Below are 12,316 nucleotides of genomic sequence, written 5' to 3' on the forward strand. Positions count from 1 at the left end.
TAGTCATTCCAATTACATTTCAGATTGCTCTTTGTGATTCCTCTCATTTTTATTTGCTGAGAAACTCTCAGAAAAATCAATCCAAAGACGAGTGTTCGTGCGTTGTACTCTCCTGGGGGGACGCAGCGGCCCGTGGCCCGCCGTGGCCTGTGGCCCGCCGGCTTTGGGGTGTGGCATCGTGAGAAAGGACCGCGCTGTCTGCGTGGAGGAAATCGGCTGTGCCTTTGCCTCTCTCCTCCTCCTCTCCGTCGCACACCATGGCCTGGTAGGGCTTCCTTCCACTGTCAGAATCGCACATAGGACACCCCAGGAGTGAATTCCCGTGTTGGCTGGAGCCCTCTGCTCGGCCAGCAGTTTGCCAGGTTTGTTAGGAGGTCAGAGCCCTCACATGAGGCAGCTGAGAACTACCATGAACCGGCGAGCACAGGATGCAGGGCAGGGGTTGGAGGGAGGGAGGAGGGGTTTCCTTAGACAGAACTAATGCTAGTAGGGAAACACTAGCTAAGCGATTCTTTAGTATTTGTCAATATAGAAACACTCAGATGGTATATGATCCAAATTGCTAATGTGTATTACATACATGTGTAAGTTCTTCTTGGATTTGTTGTTTTTTAACTAATGTCAACTGCACCAAACATTTTACAAATCAATCAGCAAATATTTTATGCTGGTATGCTGCCAGATTTACAGATTAATACGTTAGGTGTCGGGGGATATGAGAAGAGTGAACTACAAATGGGAAAAGCTATGACTAGGAAATGGAAAACTGTTATTTCCCTAGCCCTATTAAAGTGGTCATGATTATTTTGTTTTTCTTCTGTACAGCTGGCCAGATTTCAACAAACAAGTATTGAGGGTTTACTCTGTAGCACCAGAAAGTAAACTCTATGGGAGCAGGGATTTCTCTCTCCTTACATTTATAGGTTTTTAACTCCTGAGTCCCTGTGCCTGGGACAGTGCCTGGCATATAATCAGCACTCAGTAAATATTTGCCAATTGATTGAATGACCAGCTGGACCCTGACTCCACCCTGGGAAGGCAAAGATGTGTGAGAAATGTTCCATTATCTCTAGAAGCTGAGTCTAGGGGAAGGTACAAGCACGGAATTGAGTAATGATGAGAAATTCCGCGTGTGGTCCCTGAACAGCGTCACCTGGGTGCTTGTTAGAAATGCAGATTCTTGGGGCTCACCCCCGACCCGTTAATCAGAAGCCCTGGACAGGTCTTCTGATGACCTCGTGATGGGAGCCGTGTGGCGGCAGCAACCCCAGGACCAGAGGTCCCCGAAGACGATGTGCAGAGGCTCTGGTGAGTCACGGAGACCTGAGCTGGGTCGTGGGGCAGGGGGCTGTGCCAGGCTTTGCCAGGCGAACAGGGGGGCGAGATGGGCTTCTGAGAGGACGGGATGGGGATGGGTGGCCACACTGGAGGGGAAAGTGGGGGGCCCAGAGCCCACCTGGCTTCAGAGAAGTTCTGTATAGCAACATTGAATAAGATGTAGTAATTCAAGGAAATTCTTCCATTAGCCTGAGAGATCAGAATTTGCTCATAAGAAAGTAGAGTGTCTTCCTTCACTGATGATTAGAAGCTTAATAGTAAATTCCTAATTTTTAAAGAATAGCCCTACAGTCTTATCTAGTCAAGATCTAATCTAAGCCCCTTAACTGAATCTAGTGCAGTCAAAGGCTCCCACGCCCATCAGAATGGATTAGTTCAGAGCCAAGCTTCTCAGTCACAAAGTTCACAGCCACAGTGTACCCAGGTCTGTGTGCGTAGTGTCATTTATTACTGATGACTTTCCTTGTGTCTTTTTTCTATGGATTTACTTCACTGACTTAGGGAGTTTGAAAATAGACCAGTCACTCACAGGTCTTCCTCACTTTTTGCATGAGCAGTTTTCTTTAGGATCTGCCACAACAACCTGCTTTTTTTTTTTAAGGTTTATTTTAAATTTTTAAATTTTTTTATTTATCCCTCCCCTTGTGGCTTGCTCACTGTCTGCTCTCTGTGTCCATTCGCTGTGCATTCTTCTGCTTGTCTCCCTTTTTTTTAAAAAGATTTATTTATTTATTTATTTATTTATTTATTTCTCTCCCCTTCCTCCCCCACCCCAGTTGTCTGTTCCCTGTGTCCATTTGCTGCGTCTTCTTTGTCCGCTTCTGTTGTCGTTAGCGGCACGGGAAGTGTGGGCGGCGCCATTCCTGGGCAGGCTGCTCTTTCTTTCGCGCTGGGCGACTCTCCTTACAGGGTGCACTCCTTGCGCGTGGGGCTCCCCTACGCAGGGGACACCCCTGCATGGCAGGGCACTCCTTGCACGCATCAGCACTGCGCATAGGCCAGCTGCACATGGGTCAGGGAGGCCCGGGGTTTGAACCGCGGGCCTCCCATGTGGTAGGCGGACGCCCTAACCACTGGGCCAAGTCCGCTTCCTATTTGGCTTTTTGAACCATATTTGTGGGTACTCTGTTTACCTTGAGTACTAAAACCTGCACCATCGCCTTGCTGGCCACTCGGTTGCCTTCGTCTCCAGGCACCCAGCCCTGGCTGGCCTGTGAGTCCTCACAGTCGTGTCACATAACGGCGGTGACACCTGAGCTGACTCCCCGCGTCGTGCACTCCTGCCCAACGCTCCGTATGGCAAATAGCTGTCATTTCTTCAGTGACGTGCCATACAGTAATGGTTGCAAAGGCGAATAGCTGTGCCATTTTGATTTCATTTTGTTTTGCATTTGATGGTAGACAAGATGGAATTTTAGCTGTTTAAACACCAATCCAACTTAAATGCAACTTGGACTTTGTTTTCCCTTCCAAACTAAAAGGAAGACCAAGGCACGCACTAGAGGTAAGCGTGATTTGCTGCCTCCTTTCATCGGCGCCCGGATCAGGAAAAGGTTTGCCCCGAGCAGGAAGCTGCGCTCTCCTGGCCCTGGTGCCACAGGGGCCACTGCGAGGGGCTTCTGGGCTTTTCTCGCCTGGCTTCTGCTGAGGAGAGAGAACCAGCCTCCCTTTCTCAGTGCCCCCGAAGCCGTGGGCAGGAGTTCTAAACGGGAATCGCCTATCGTGGGCTTGAAGCGCCCCCAAAAGTCCACGACTGGTGCTGCCCCCCGGGGCCTCGCACGGTGCTCGCAGCCTCCAGTTACACCTGCAGAGCTGATGCCCAGGCCCGGCTCAGCCGCCGGAGACCCAGCCTTAAACTGGGGAACTGCCCGGGAACACTCCCAGCCAATAAGCCACGGGGAACTGCTGGATTTTACTGTTTGGTTGGGTTCAGGCTTGCTTGACATAGCTTAAGGTGCCTTTTCTTTCTTTCTTTTTTTTTCTTATTTATTTTGTAGGGCTTTTTCTGAATGTAGAAAACAAGTCCAGAAGATTCTCCCACTGTTACCTTTGCCCTAGAGCACGCCAAGCTTTTAGGCTCACATTTTATTAAATAAAGCAGGTGCTCCCTGTAATCTCTGGGAACTTTTTGAGGCATTTTAAGTAGATATAAAGAGTGAGCTCAAGACAAATGGCTCGAGGACAGGCTGAAACAACCTAGAAAAAGATCTTCTAGGGTCTAGGACACCAGGAGAAGGCTGGACACCGCCCAGAGGAGAGCGGGACAAAGGAGGGGAACCGTGACCACAGACTGCGAGTGGACACCGCGGCTGCTGCTGCACCCTCCCACATACCAAGGGCACCAGAAACTCAGGCCTCTGGGCTGTGACTACAGACTAAAGGGGCCCAGGACCCACCGCCCAGGAAAAGGCAAAGAGAGGGTCACCGCCGACGGCGGACTCAGCCCTGGCCCACACAGCTGGTCAGCTGTGTCCGGAGCCTTCCTGGCCGGGGGCTGCACTGTTACTGTCTTGGAGCCTGCAAGGGGCTGAAGCTCTAAGACCCTCCCAGTCCCCTCCTCTCCTAACTAGGACTGACTGCTGAGGACACAGAGGGGAGTGGAAACTCCTCCTACCCCGGGAAAGGGAAGGGGCTGCCAGAGAAGGCTGGAGAGCTGTCTCAGAAAGTTTGAACCGCTAGGCTCTTAGCCTCCAGGCAGGAAGCTCTAGCACCGTGATCTGGGCTGCGCTGTAACAAACATCCTCCAACCAGGCACGGAACTGAGAGCTGCCAGATTCTTTGCTGGCAGACCAAAGAATGCATGCGAGGAAACTAAAAATGAGAGGATTTTCCTGTCTTTATAGCCTCCCTCCCCAAGGCGCTAGGAAGCAGGTCTGCAACCAATTCCTGGGTCCAGAGTCCAGTTTTGAAAAACTATCAGGGACAATCCTAATGATCCAGGTTGAGCCAGGAATCAAAGGGCAGCGGTAACATACAGCCTCTTGCCACTAAATTGCTACAAAAGAGAAAGAAATTGAGCATCTGAATAAGCTACATCTTAATCAGATGCCTAGGTATCAGCAAAAAATTACAAGCCATAGTAAGAAAATGGAAGACATGGCCCAAGAAAAGGAATGTATCAAAGCCCCAGAAGAGACACAGGATTTGAGAGACTAATTTAGTGAAATGTGCACAAATTTCCAAAAATCAAATTAATGAGTTGAAAGACAATATAGCTAAAGAAATTAATGATATCAAGAAGACATTGAGGGGCCAAACTCAGCATGTAAATGCAATGCCTTCCCCCCAGCGTGGGACATGACACCCGGGGATGAGCCTCCCTGGCAACGAGGGACCACTATCAATTACCAACTGATGATGCAACTGGAAAATGACCTTATACGGAAGGTTCAATGCGGATCAGCAGAATATCCATGTCTACATAAAATACCATGACTTTAAAATGCTGTTTGACCTAAAGTAAGGGGGAAATGGAAAGGAGAAATGAGTTTATATGGCTACGAGTTTCTAAAAAAGAGTCTGGAGGCTGGCAGAAGGTTTGCCCCCATGCACAACTGAGCAGAGTCAGAGAGACAGATAAAGCAGATACAACCCCCAGATATTGGTTCCTTTGAGGGCTAAAGAGACCCATGGGAGTTATGGTCATGGCCGATGGGGTTAACTACCAGGGCAGATGGCCCCTCTTTGGAAATGGTGTTTATGTGTGATGAATCTGGACACAGATGGGATCTCCCTTCATAAGACTTTCATGCCAATGTGCTGGAGGTGCAGTTAATGTTGGGGTTTAAGATATATTTAGGGGATTTGAATCTCTGGACTGACAATGTGATAGCCAGATCCTGAGCCTCAACAGACTCCAGCACCTACAATCTGATTTATTGGACTTACCACACTCAGCTAAGATGGAGTTGAAGAAGGACAACCACCACACCATGGAGCCTAGAGTGATTACAACTGAAAATGGGAGGATTGCATCCAGCATCCAGGTGGAATCTGACCCTCCTCTTGACATAGAGGTGCAATGGACACAACCAATCCAATGTCCACATAGAAGAGGTGGCATTGGAATGGGAAAAGTGGACATAGTGGACGAAGGGTATGGGGAAAGGCAGGAAGAGATGAGAGGTGGAGGCGTCTTTGGGACATGGAGCTGCCCTGGATGGTACTTCAGAGGCAATCACCGGACATTGTAAATCCTCACAGGGCCCACTGGATGGAATGGAGGAGAGTATGGGCTATGATGTGAACCAATGTATATGAGGTGCAGAGGTGCCCAAAGATGTACTTACAAAATCCAATGGATGTGTCATGATGATGGGAACGAGTGTTGTTGGGGGGGGAGAGGGGGGGTGGGGGGATGGGGTTGAATGGGACCTCACATATATTTTTAATGTAATATTATTACAAAGTCAATAAAAAATAAAAAAATTAAAAAAAAAAAAAAAAAAAGAAGACATTGAGGGAAGCAGACTTGGCCCAGTGGATAGGGCATCCGACTACCACATAGGAGGTCCACGGTTCAAACCCCGGGCCTCCTTGACCCGTGTGGAGCTGGCCCATGCGCAGTGCTGATGCGCGCAAGGAGTGCCTTGCCATGCAGGGGTGTCCCCCGCGTAGGGGAGCCCCACGCGCAAGGAGTGTGCCCTGTAAGGAGAGTCGCCCAGCGCGAAAGAAAGTGCAGCCTGCCCAGGAATGGCGCCGCACACACGGAGAGCTGACACAGCAAGATGACAACAACAAGAGACACAGATTCCTGGTGCCGCTGCTAAGGATAGAGTTGGTCACAGAAGAACACACAGTGAATGGACACAGAGAGCAGACAGCTGGGGGGCGGGGGGGAGAAGGGGAGAGAAATAAATAAAAAACAAGTCTTAAAAAAAAAGAAGACATTGAGGGGGAGGTGGGGAGTGGGGCATATGGGAACCGCCTACATTTTTTAATGTAACATTTTGTGTGATCTATGTATCTTTTTATTTTATTATTTTTTTAAAATATTTATTTATTATTATTATTATTTTTTAATTACATTTAAAAAAATGTATGAGATCCCATTCAACCCCACCGCCCCCGCCCCCCACTCCCCCCACAGCAACACTCTCTCCCATCATCGTGATACATCCATTGCACCTGGTAAGTTCATCTCTGAACATCACTGCACCCCATAGTCAATGGTCCACATCATAGCCCAGACTCTCTCACGTTCCATCCAGTGGGCCCTGGGGGGATCTACAGTGTCCCGTAATTGTCCGTGAAGCACTATCCAGGACAACTCCATGTCCCGAAAACGCCTCCACATCTCATCTCTTCCTCCCGTTCCCCACACCCAGCAGCCCCCATGGCTACCGTTCCCACACCCATTCCACATTTTCTCTGTGGACATTGGATTGGTTGTGTCCATTGCACACCTATGTCAAGTGAGGGCTTAGATTCCACATGGGTACTGGATGCACTCTTCCCGCTTCTAGTTGTAGACACTCTAGGCTCCATGTTGTGGTGGTTGACCTTCTTCAACTCCATGTTAGCTGAGTGGAGTAAGTCCAATAAGTCAAAGTGTAGGAGCTGAAGTCTGTTGAGGCTCTGGGCCTGGGTGTCATATTATCAGTCCAGAGATTCAAATCCCCTACATATATCTTAAACCCAGCACCAACTACAATTCCAATAAAGTAGCATGCAAGTCTTGTGAAAAGAGATCCCCTCTGAGTCCATTTCCATCACGCAGAAACACCAGCTCCAAAGAAGGGCCATCTGTCATGGCAGTGAACCCCTTCTGCCATGACCATAGAACCCGTGGGTCTCTTTATCCCTCAAAAGAACCAATACCTGGGGTTGTATCTACCTTATCTGTCTCTTAGACTCTGTTCAGTTGTACATAGGGGTATTCCTTCTGACAACCTCCAGACTCTTTTTTAGAGACTCACAGCCTTATAATCTCATTTCTCTTTTCCATTTCCCCCTTACATTAGGTCAAACCGCTTCCCGAAGTCATGTTATTATATGTAGATAGGTATATTCTGCTGTTCCGCATTGAATCTTTAATTCAAGGTCATTTTCTAGTTGCTTCTTCAGCTGGTATGTGGTAGTGATCCCTCGGTGCCAGGGAGGCTCATCCCCGGGTGTCGTGTCCCACGCTGGGGGGAATGCATCACATCTACACACTGAGTTTGGCTGTGAGAGTGGCCACATTTGAGTAACATGAAGGCTGTCAGGAGGAAACCCCCAGGCACAATGCTACTCTAGGCCTTGTTCTTATTGCAGGTGCATAGGCTCAAAAGTGTAGCCATTAGTATCAAGAGCCCACTGTTGGGCCCTCCTTCCTTCCTGGTTCTTGCCGTTGCACCTGGAGGATTGCCGCTGCTCTCCCAGGGCCCACAACAGTGACCCCCCGGCCAGGAGCCCAGTACCCCCCCAGCTGTTGTTTTTAATTGTTTCCATTATGAGTATATATAGATATTACCATATACCCTGGGCATATGCCCTGTATAACTCCCTGTCAACCATATATATCCTGTCAATAACATCCCATATCAGTATTCCTCTGCTGCCATTGTTGAACCACTCTGTGATCCAAAACTTCCCGTAAAGTGAATCCCAACATAATGTCAGCTTCAGAAGAGTCTTAGATCACCAAAATTCATATATACAATATACAGTATTTCCCCAGATCCACCATAAAACCTTTTCCCTTCCACAGCAATAATCTTTTATTCATATCATATTTCCTGAAACTGATGTACAGATTCCGAAACTATAGTTTTCAAACAAGGTAACATTTGTGCTTACTATGTGGTCCATACTTTAGGTTGTACAGTTTTCTAAATTTTTTAGTTATCCTATGTTTTGTCTTATGGTTTTCATTATTAGTCTGTCGTCCCCTATATGTTTTTGGTGTAATATTAGCTGTTTTATATTCATCCTCGTGTACTCTCACATAACTCCTCTTTTGCCCCCTTATTTACCTTTGTTCCATCCATTGCACGTCCATTTTCCCCTCCCCTTAGGGCCCACAACGCCTGCCAATCTAATGCCCTGGGAGCCGTCCTTTCTCACGAGAGATACAGTTCTCTCTATTCGACAGCATTAGTCTTCCCCAGGATATGGGTCCACCCCACCCAATGGTAGAACCCACCTTGGCAAAATGAGCCTTCAGCTATTCCCTCCGGAGTCCTCCCGCATCAGACCATACCCCCTGAGCGTCCTAACCAGGTAACCCTCCTACTTATACTTTGATACGTTTTACTCAACATTTAGTTCTCAATGAACTTCTGGCACTCTCCCATGTTTGTATGTTGCCCCTCCCTCCCACCTATTTCTTGGACCATATTTCCCCTCTTCCCATCCCCAGCCCCCCTCAAACCCAGAAAACCCCACCCGAAGGTAACCCCTTGCCCCCATTTTGTCCCTTCTTTGTGCTCATACTTACCCCCAGCTCATCACAGATTCCACCCCTACAGACATTAACTCACATCCTTCCTCCACCCCCCCGATTTCCAGTAAGCCACTTTTCCAGACTCTAGCTCTCTGAGGCAGTTAACTTATTTCATATCATTGAGGTCATATAGTATTTGTCCTTCAATGCCTGGGTTGCTTCACTCAACATAAGATTCTCAAGGTTCATCCATGTTATCACGTGCGACTGTAGTGTATTGGTTCTTACAGCTGAGTAGTATTCCATTGTGTGTATATACCACATTTTATTGATCCACTCATCTGTTGATGGACTTTTGGGTTGATTCCAACTTTTGGCGATGGTGAACAATGCTGCTATGAAAATTGGTGTACATATATCGGTTTGTGTCCTTGTTTTCAGATCTGATGGGTATATACCCAGCAGTGGTATTGCTGGGTCATATGGCAAATCTATGGATAATTTTTTGAGAAACCGCCAAACTGTCCTCCAGAATGGTTGGATCCTTCTGCATTCCCACCAGCAATGGATGAGTGTTCCCCTTTCTTCACATCCTCTCCAGCATTTGTATTCTACTGTTTTTTTCATGGCTGCCAATCTTATGGGAGTAAGATGGTATCTCATTGTAGTTTTGATTTGCATTTCCCTGATAGCTAGGGATTTGGAGCATTTTTTCATGTGCTTTTTAGCCATTTGTATTTCTTCTTTGGAGAAGTGTCTGTTTAAATCTTTTTCCCATTTTTTAAATGGGTTGTTTATCTTTTTGTTTTCGAGATCTATGAGTTCTTTATATATGCAAGTTATAAGTCTCTTATCAGATATATGGTTGCCAAATATTTTCTCCCATTGTGTGGGTTCCCTTTTTACTTTCTTGACAAACTCCTTTGAGGTGCGGAAGGCTTTAATTTTGAGGTAGTCCCATTTATCTATTTGTTCTTTTGCTGCTCGTGCTTTTGGTGTGATGTTCATGAAGCCATTTCCTATTACAAGGTCCTGTAGATGTTTCCCTACACTGCTTTCCAAGGTCTTTATGGTCTTGGCTCTTATATTTAGGTCTTTGATCCATCTTGAGTTGATCTTTGTATAAGGTGTGAGATGGTAATCCTCTTTCATTCTTCTACATATAGCTATCCAGTTCTCCAGGCACCATTTGTTGAATAGGCCATTCTCTCCCAGTTGAGAGGGTTTAGTGGCTTTATCGAATATTATATGGCTATATACATGAGGTTCTATATCTGAACTTTCAATTCGATTCCATTGGTCTGTGTGTCTCTCCTTATGCCAGTACCATGCTGTTTTCACTACTGTAGCTTTGTAGTATGTTTTGAAGTCAGGAAGTGTGATTCCTCCTATTTCGTTTTTCTTTTTCAATATGTCTTTGGCTATTCGGGGCCTCTTTTTATTCCAAATAAATTTCATAGTTAGTTTTTCTAGTTCCTTAAAGAAGGCTGTGTTGATTTTTATTGGGATTGCATTGAATGTGTAGATCAGTTTTGGTAGGATAGACATCTTAATAATATTCAGTCTTCCTATCCATGAACAGGGAATATTCTTCCATTTATTTAGGTCTTCTTTGATTTCCTTGAACAATCTTGTATAGTTCTCGATGTATAAGTTTTTTACATCTTTAGTTAAATTTATTCCTAAGTATTTGATTTTTTTATTTACTATTGTGAATGGTATTTGTTTCTTGATTTCCTCCTGATCTTGCTCATTATTGGTGTATAGAAATGCTACTGATTTTTGCGCATTGATCTTATAACCTGCGACTTTGCTAAACTCATTTATGAGTTCTAGGAGCTTTGTTGTAGATCTCTCAGGGTTTTCTATATATAGGATCATGTCATCTGCAAATAATGAAATTTTGACTTCTTCCCTTCCAATTTGAATGCCTTTTATATCTGGTTCTTGTCTCAGTGCTCGAGCCAGTACTTCCAAGACAATGTTAAATAGGAGCGGAGACAATGGGCATCCTTGTCTTGTTCCTGATTTTAGAGGGAAGGATTTCAGGATTTCGCCATTGTAAACAATGTTGGCTTTAGGTTTTTCATATATACTCTTTATCATGTTCAAAAAGTTTCCTTGTATTCCGATCTTTTGGAGTGTTTTTATCAGGAAGGGGTGCTGTATTTTGTCAAATGCCTTTTCTGCATCTATAGATATAATCATGTGGTTTTTTTCTCTCAATCTGTTTATATGGTGTATTACATTGATTGATTTTCTTATGTTGAACCATCCTTGCATACCTGGAATAAATCCCACTTGGTCATGGTGTATAATTCGTTTAATGTGTTGTTGAATACGATTAGCAAGTATTTTGTTAAGTATTTTTGCGTCTAGGTTCATTAGAGAAATTGGTCTGTAATTTTCCTTTCTTGTGGTGTCTTTGTTTGGCTTTGGTACTAGGGTAATGTTGGCATCATAGAAGGAATTAGGCAGTGTTCCTTCTGTTTCGATTTTTTGGAATAGTTTCAACAGGATTGGTGTTAGTTCTTTCCGGAATGTTTTGTAGAATTCACCTGTGAAGCCGTCTGGCCCTGGGCTCTTCTTAGTTGGGAGATTTTTAATGACTGATTCTATCTCTTTGCTTGTGATTGGTTTGTTAAGATCATCAATTTCTTCTTTTGTCAGTATGGGCTGCTTATGTATTTCTAGGAATTTGTCCATTTCCTCTAAATTGTCATTTTTGTTGGAATATAGTTTTTCAAAGTATCCTCTTATGATAGTCTTTATTTCTGTGGGGTCAGTGGTGATTTCACCTTTCTCATTTCTTATTTTGTGTATTTGCATCTTTTCTCTTTTTTTCTTTGTTAGTCTCGCTAAAGGTTTGTCAATTTTGTTGATCTTCTCAAAAAACCAGCTCTTGGTCTTGTTTATTTTTTCAAGTGATTTCTTATTTTCTATTTCATTTAGTTCTGCTCTTATCTTTGTTATTTCCTTCCTTCTTCTTCCTGTTGGGTTACTTTGTTGTTGTTTTTCTAATTCCTTCAAATGTGCAGTTAATTCTTCAATTTCTGCTCTTTCTTCTTTTTTGATATATGAATTTATGGCTATAAATTTCCCTCTCAGTACCGCTTTTGCTGCATCCCATAAATTTTGGTATGTTGTGTTATCATTATCATTTGTTTCAAGGTAGTCATTGATTTCTTTTGAGATTTCCTCTTTGACCCACTGTTTTTCTAAGAGTGTGCTGTTTAATTTCCAAATTGTCGTGTGAAGTCTGGGTCTCTGTCCCTTGCAAATTTCCAGCTTGACTCCACTGTGGTCAGAGATATTGTTTTGTATGATTTCGATCTTTCTGAATTCATTAAGCCTTTCTTTGTGGCCTAGCATATGGTCAATCTTGGAGAATGTTCCATGTGCGCTTGAGAAAAATGTATATCCTGCTGTGTTTGGGTGTAATGATCTATATATGTCTATTAGATCCAGCTCTTCTAATATACTGTTCAAATGTTTTGTTTCTTTAGTGATTCTCTTTTGAGATGTTCTGTCCAGAGTTGATAGTGGTGTATTAAAATCCCCCACTATAATTGTAGATGCATCTATTCTTTCACTTAGTTTTTCCAGCGTTTG

Source organism: Dasypus novemcinctus, chromosome 15 (genome assembly GCF_030445035.2).
Source record: "Dasypus novemcinctus isolate mDasNov1 chromosome 15, mDasNov1.1.hap2, whole genome shotgun sequence".
Lineage (NCBI taxonomy): Eukaryota > Metazoa > Chordata > Mammalia > Cingulata > Dasypodidae > Dasypus > Dasypus novemcinctus.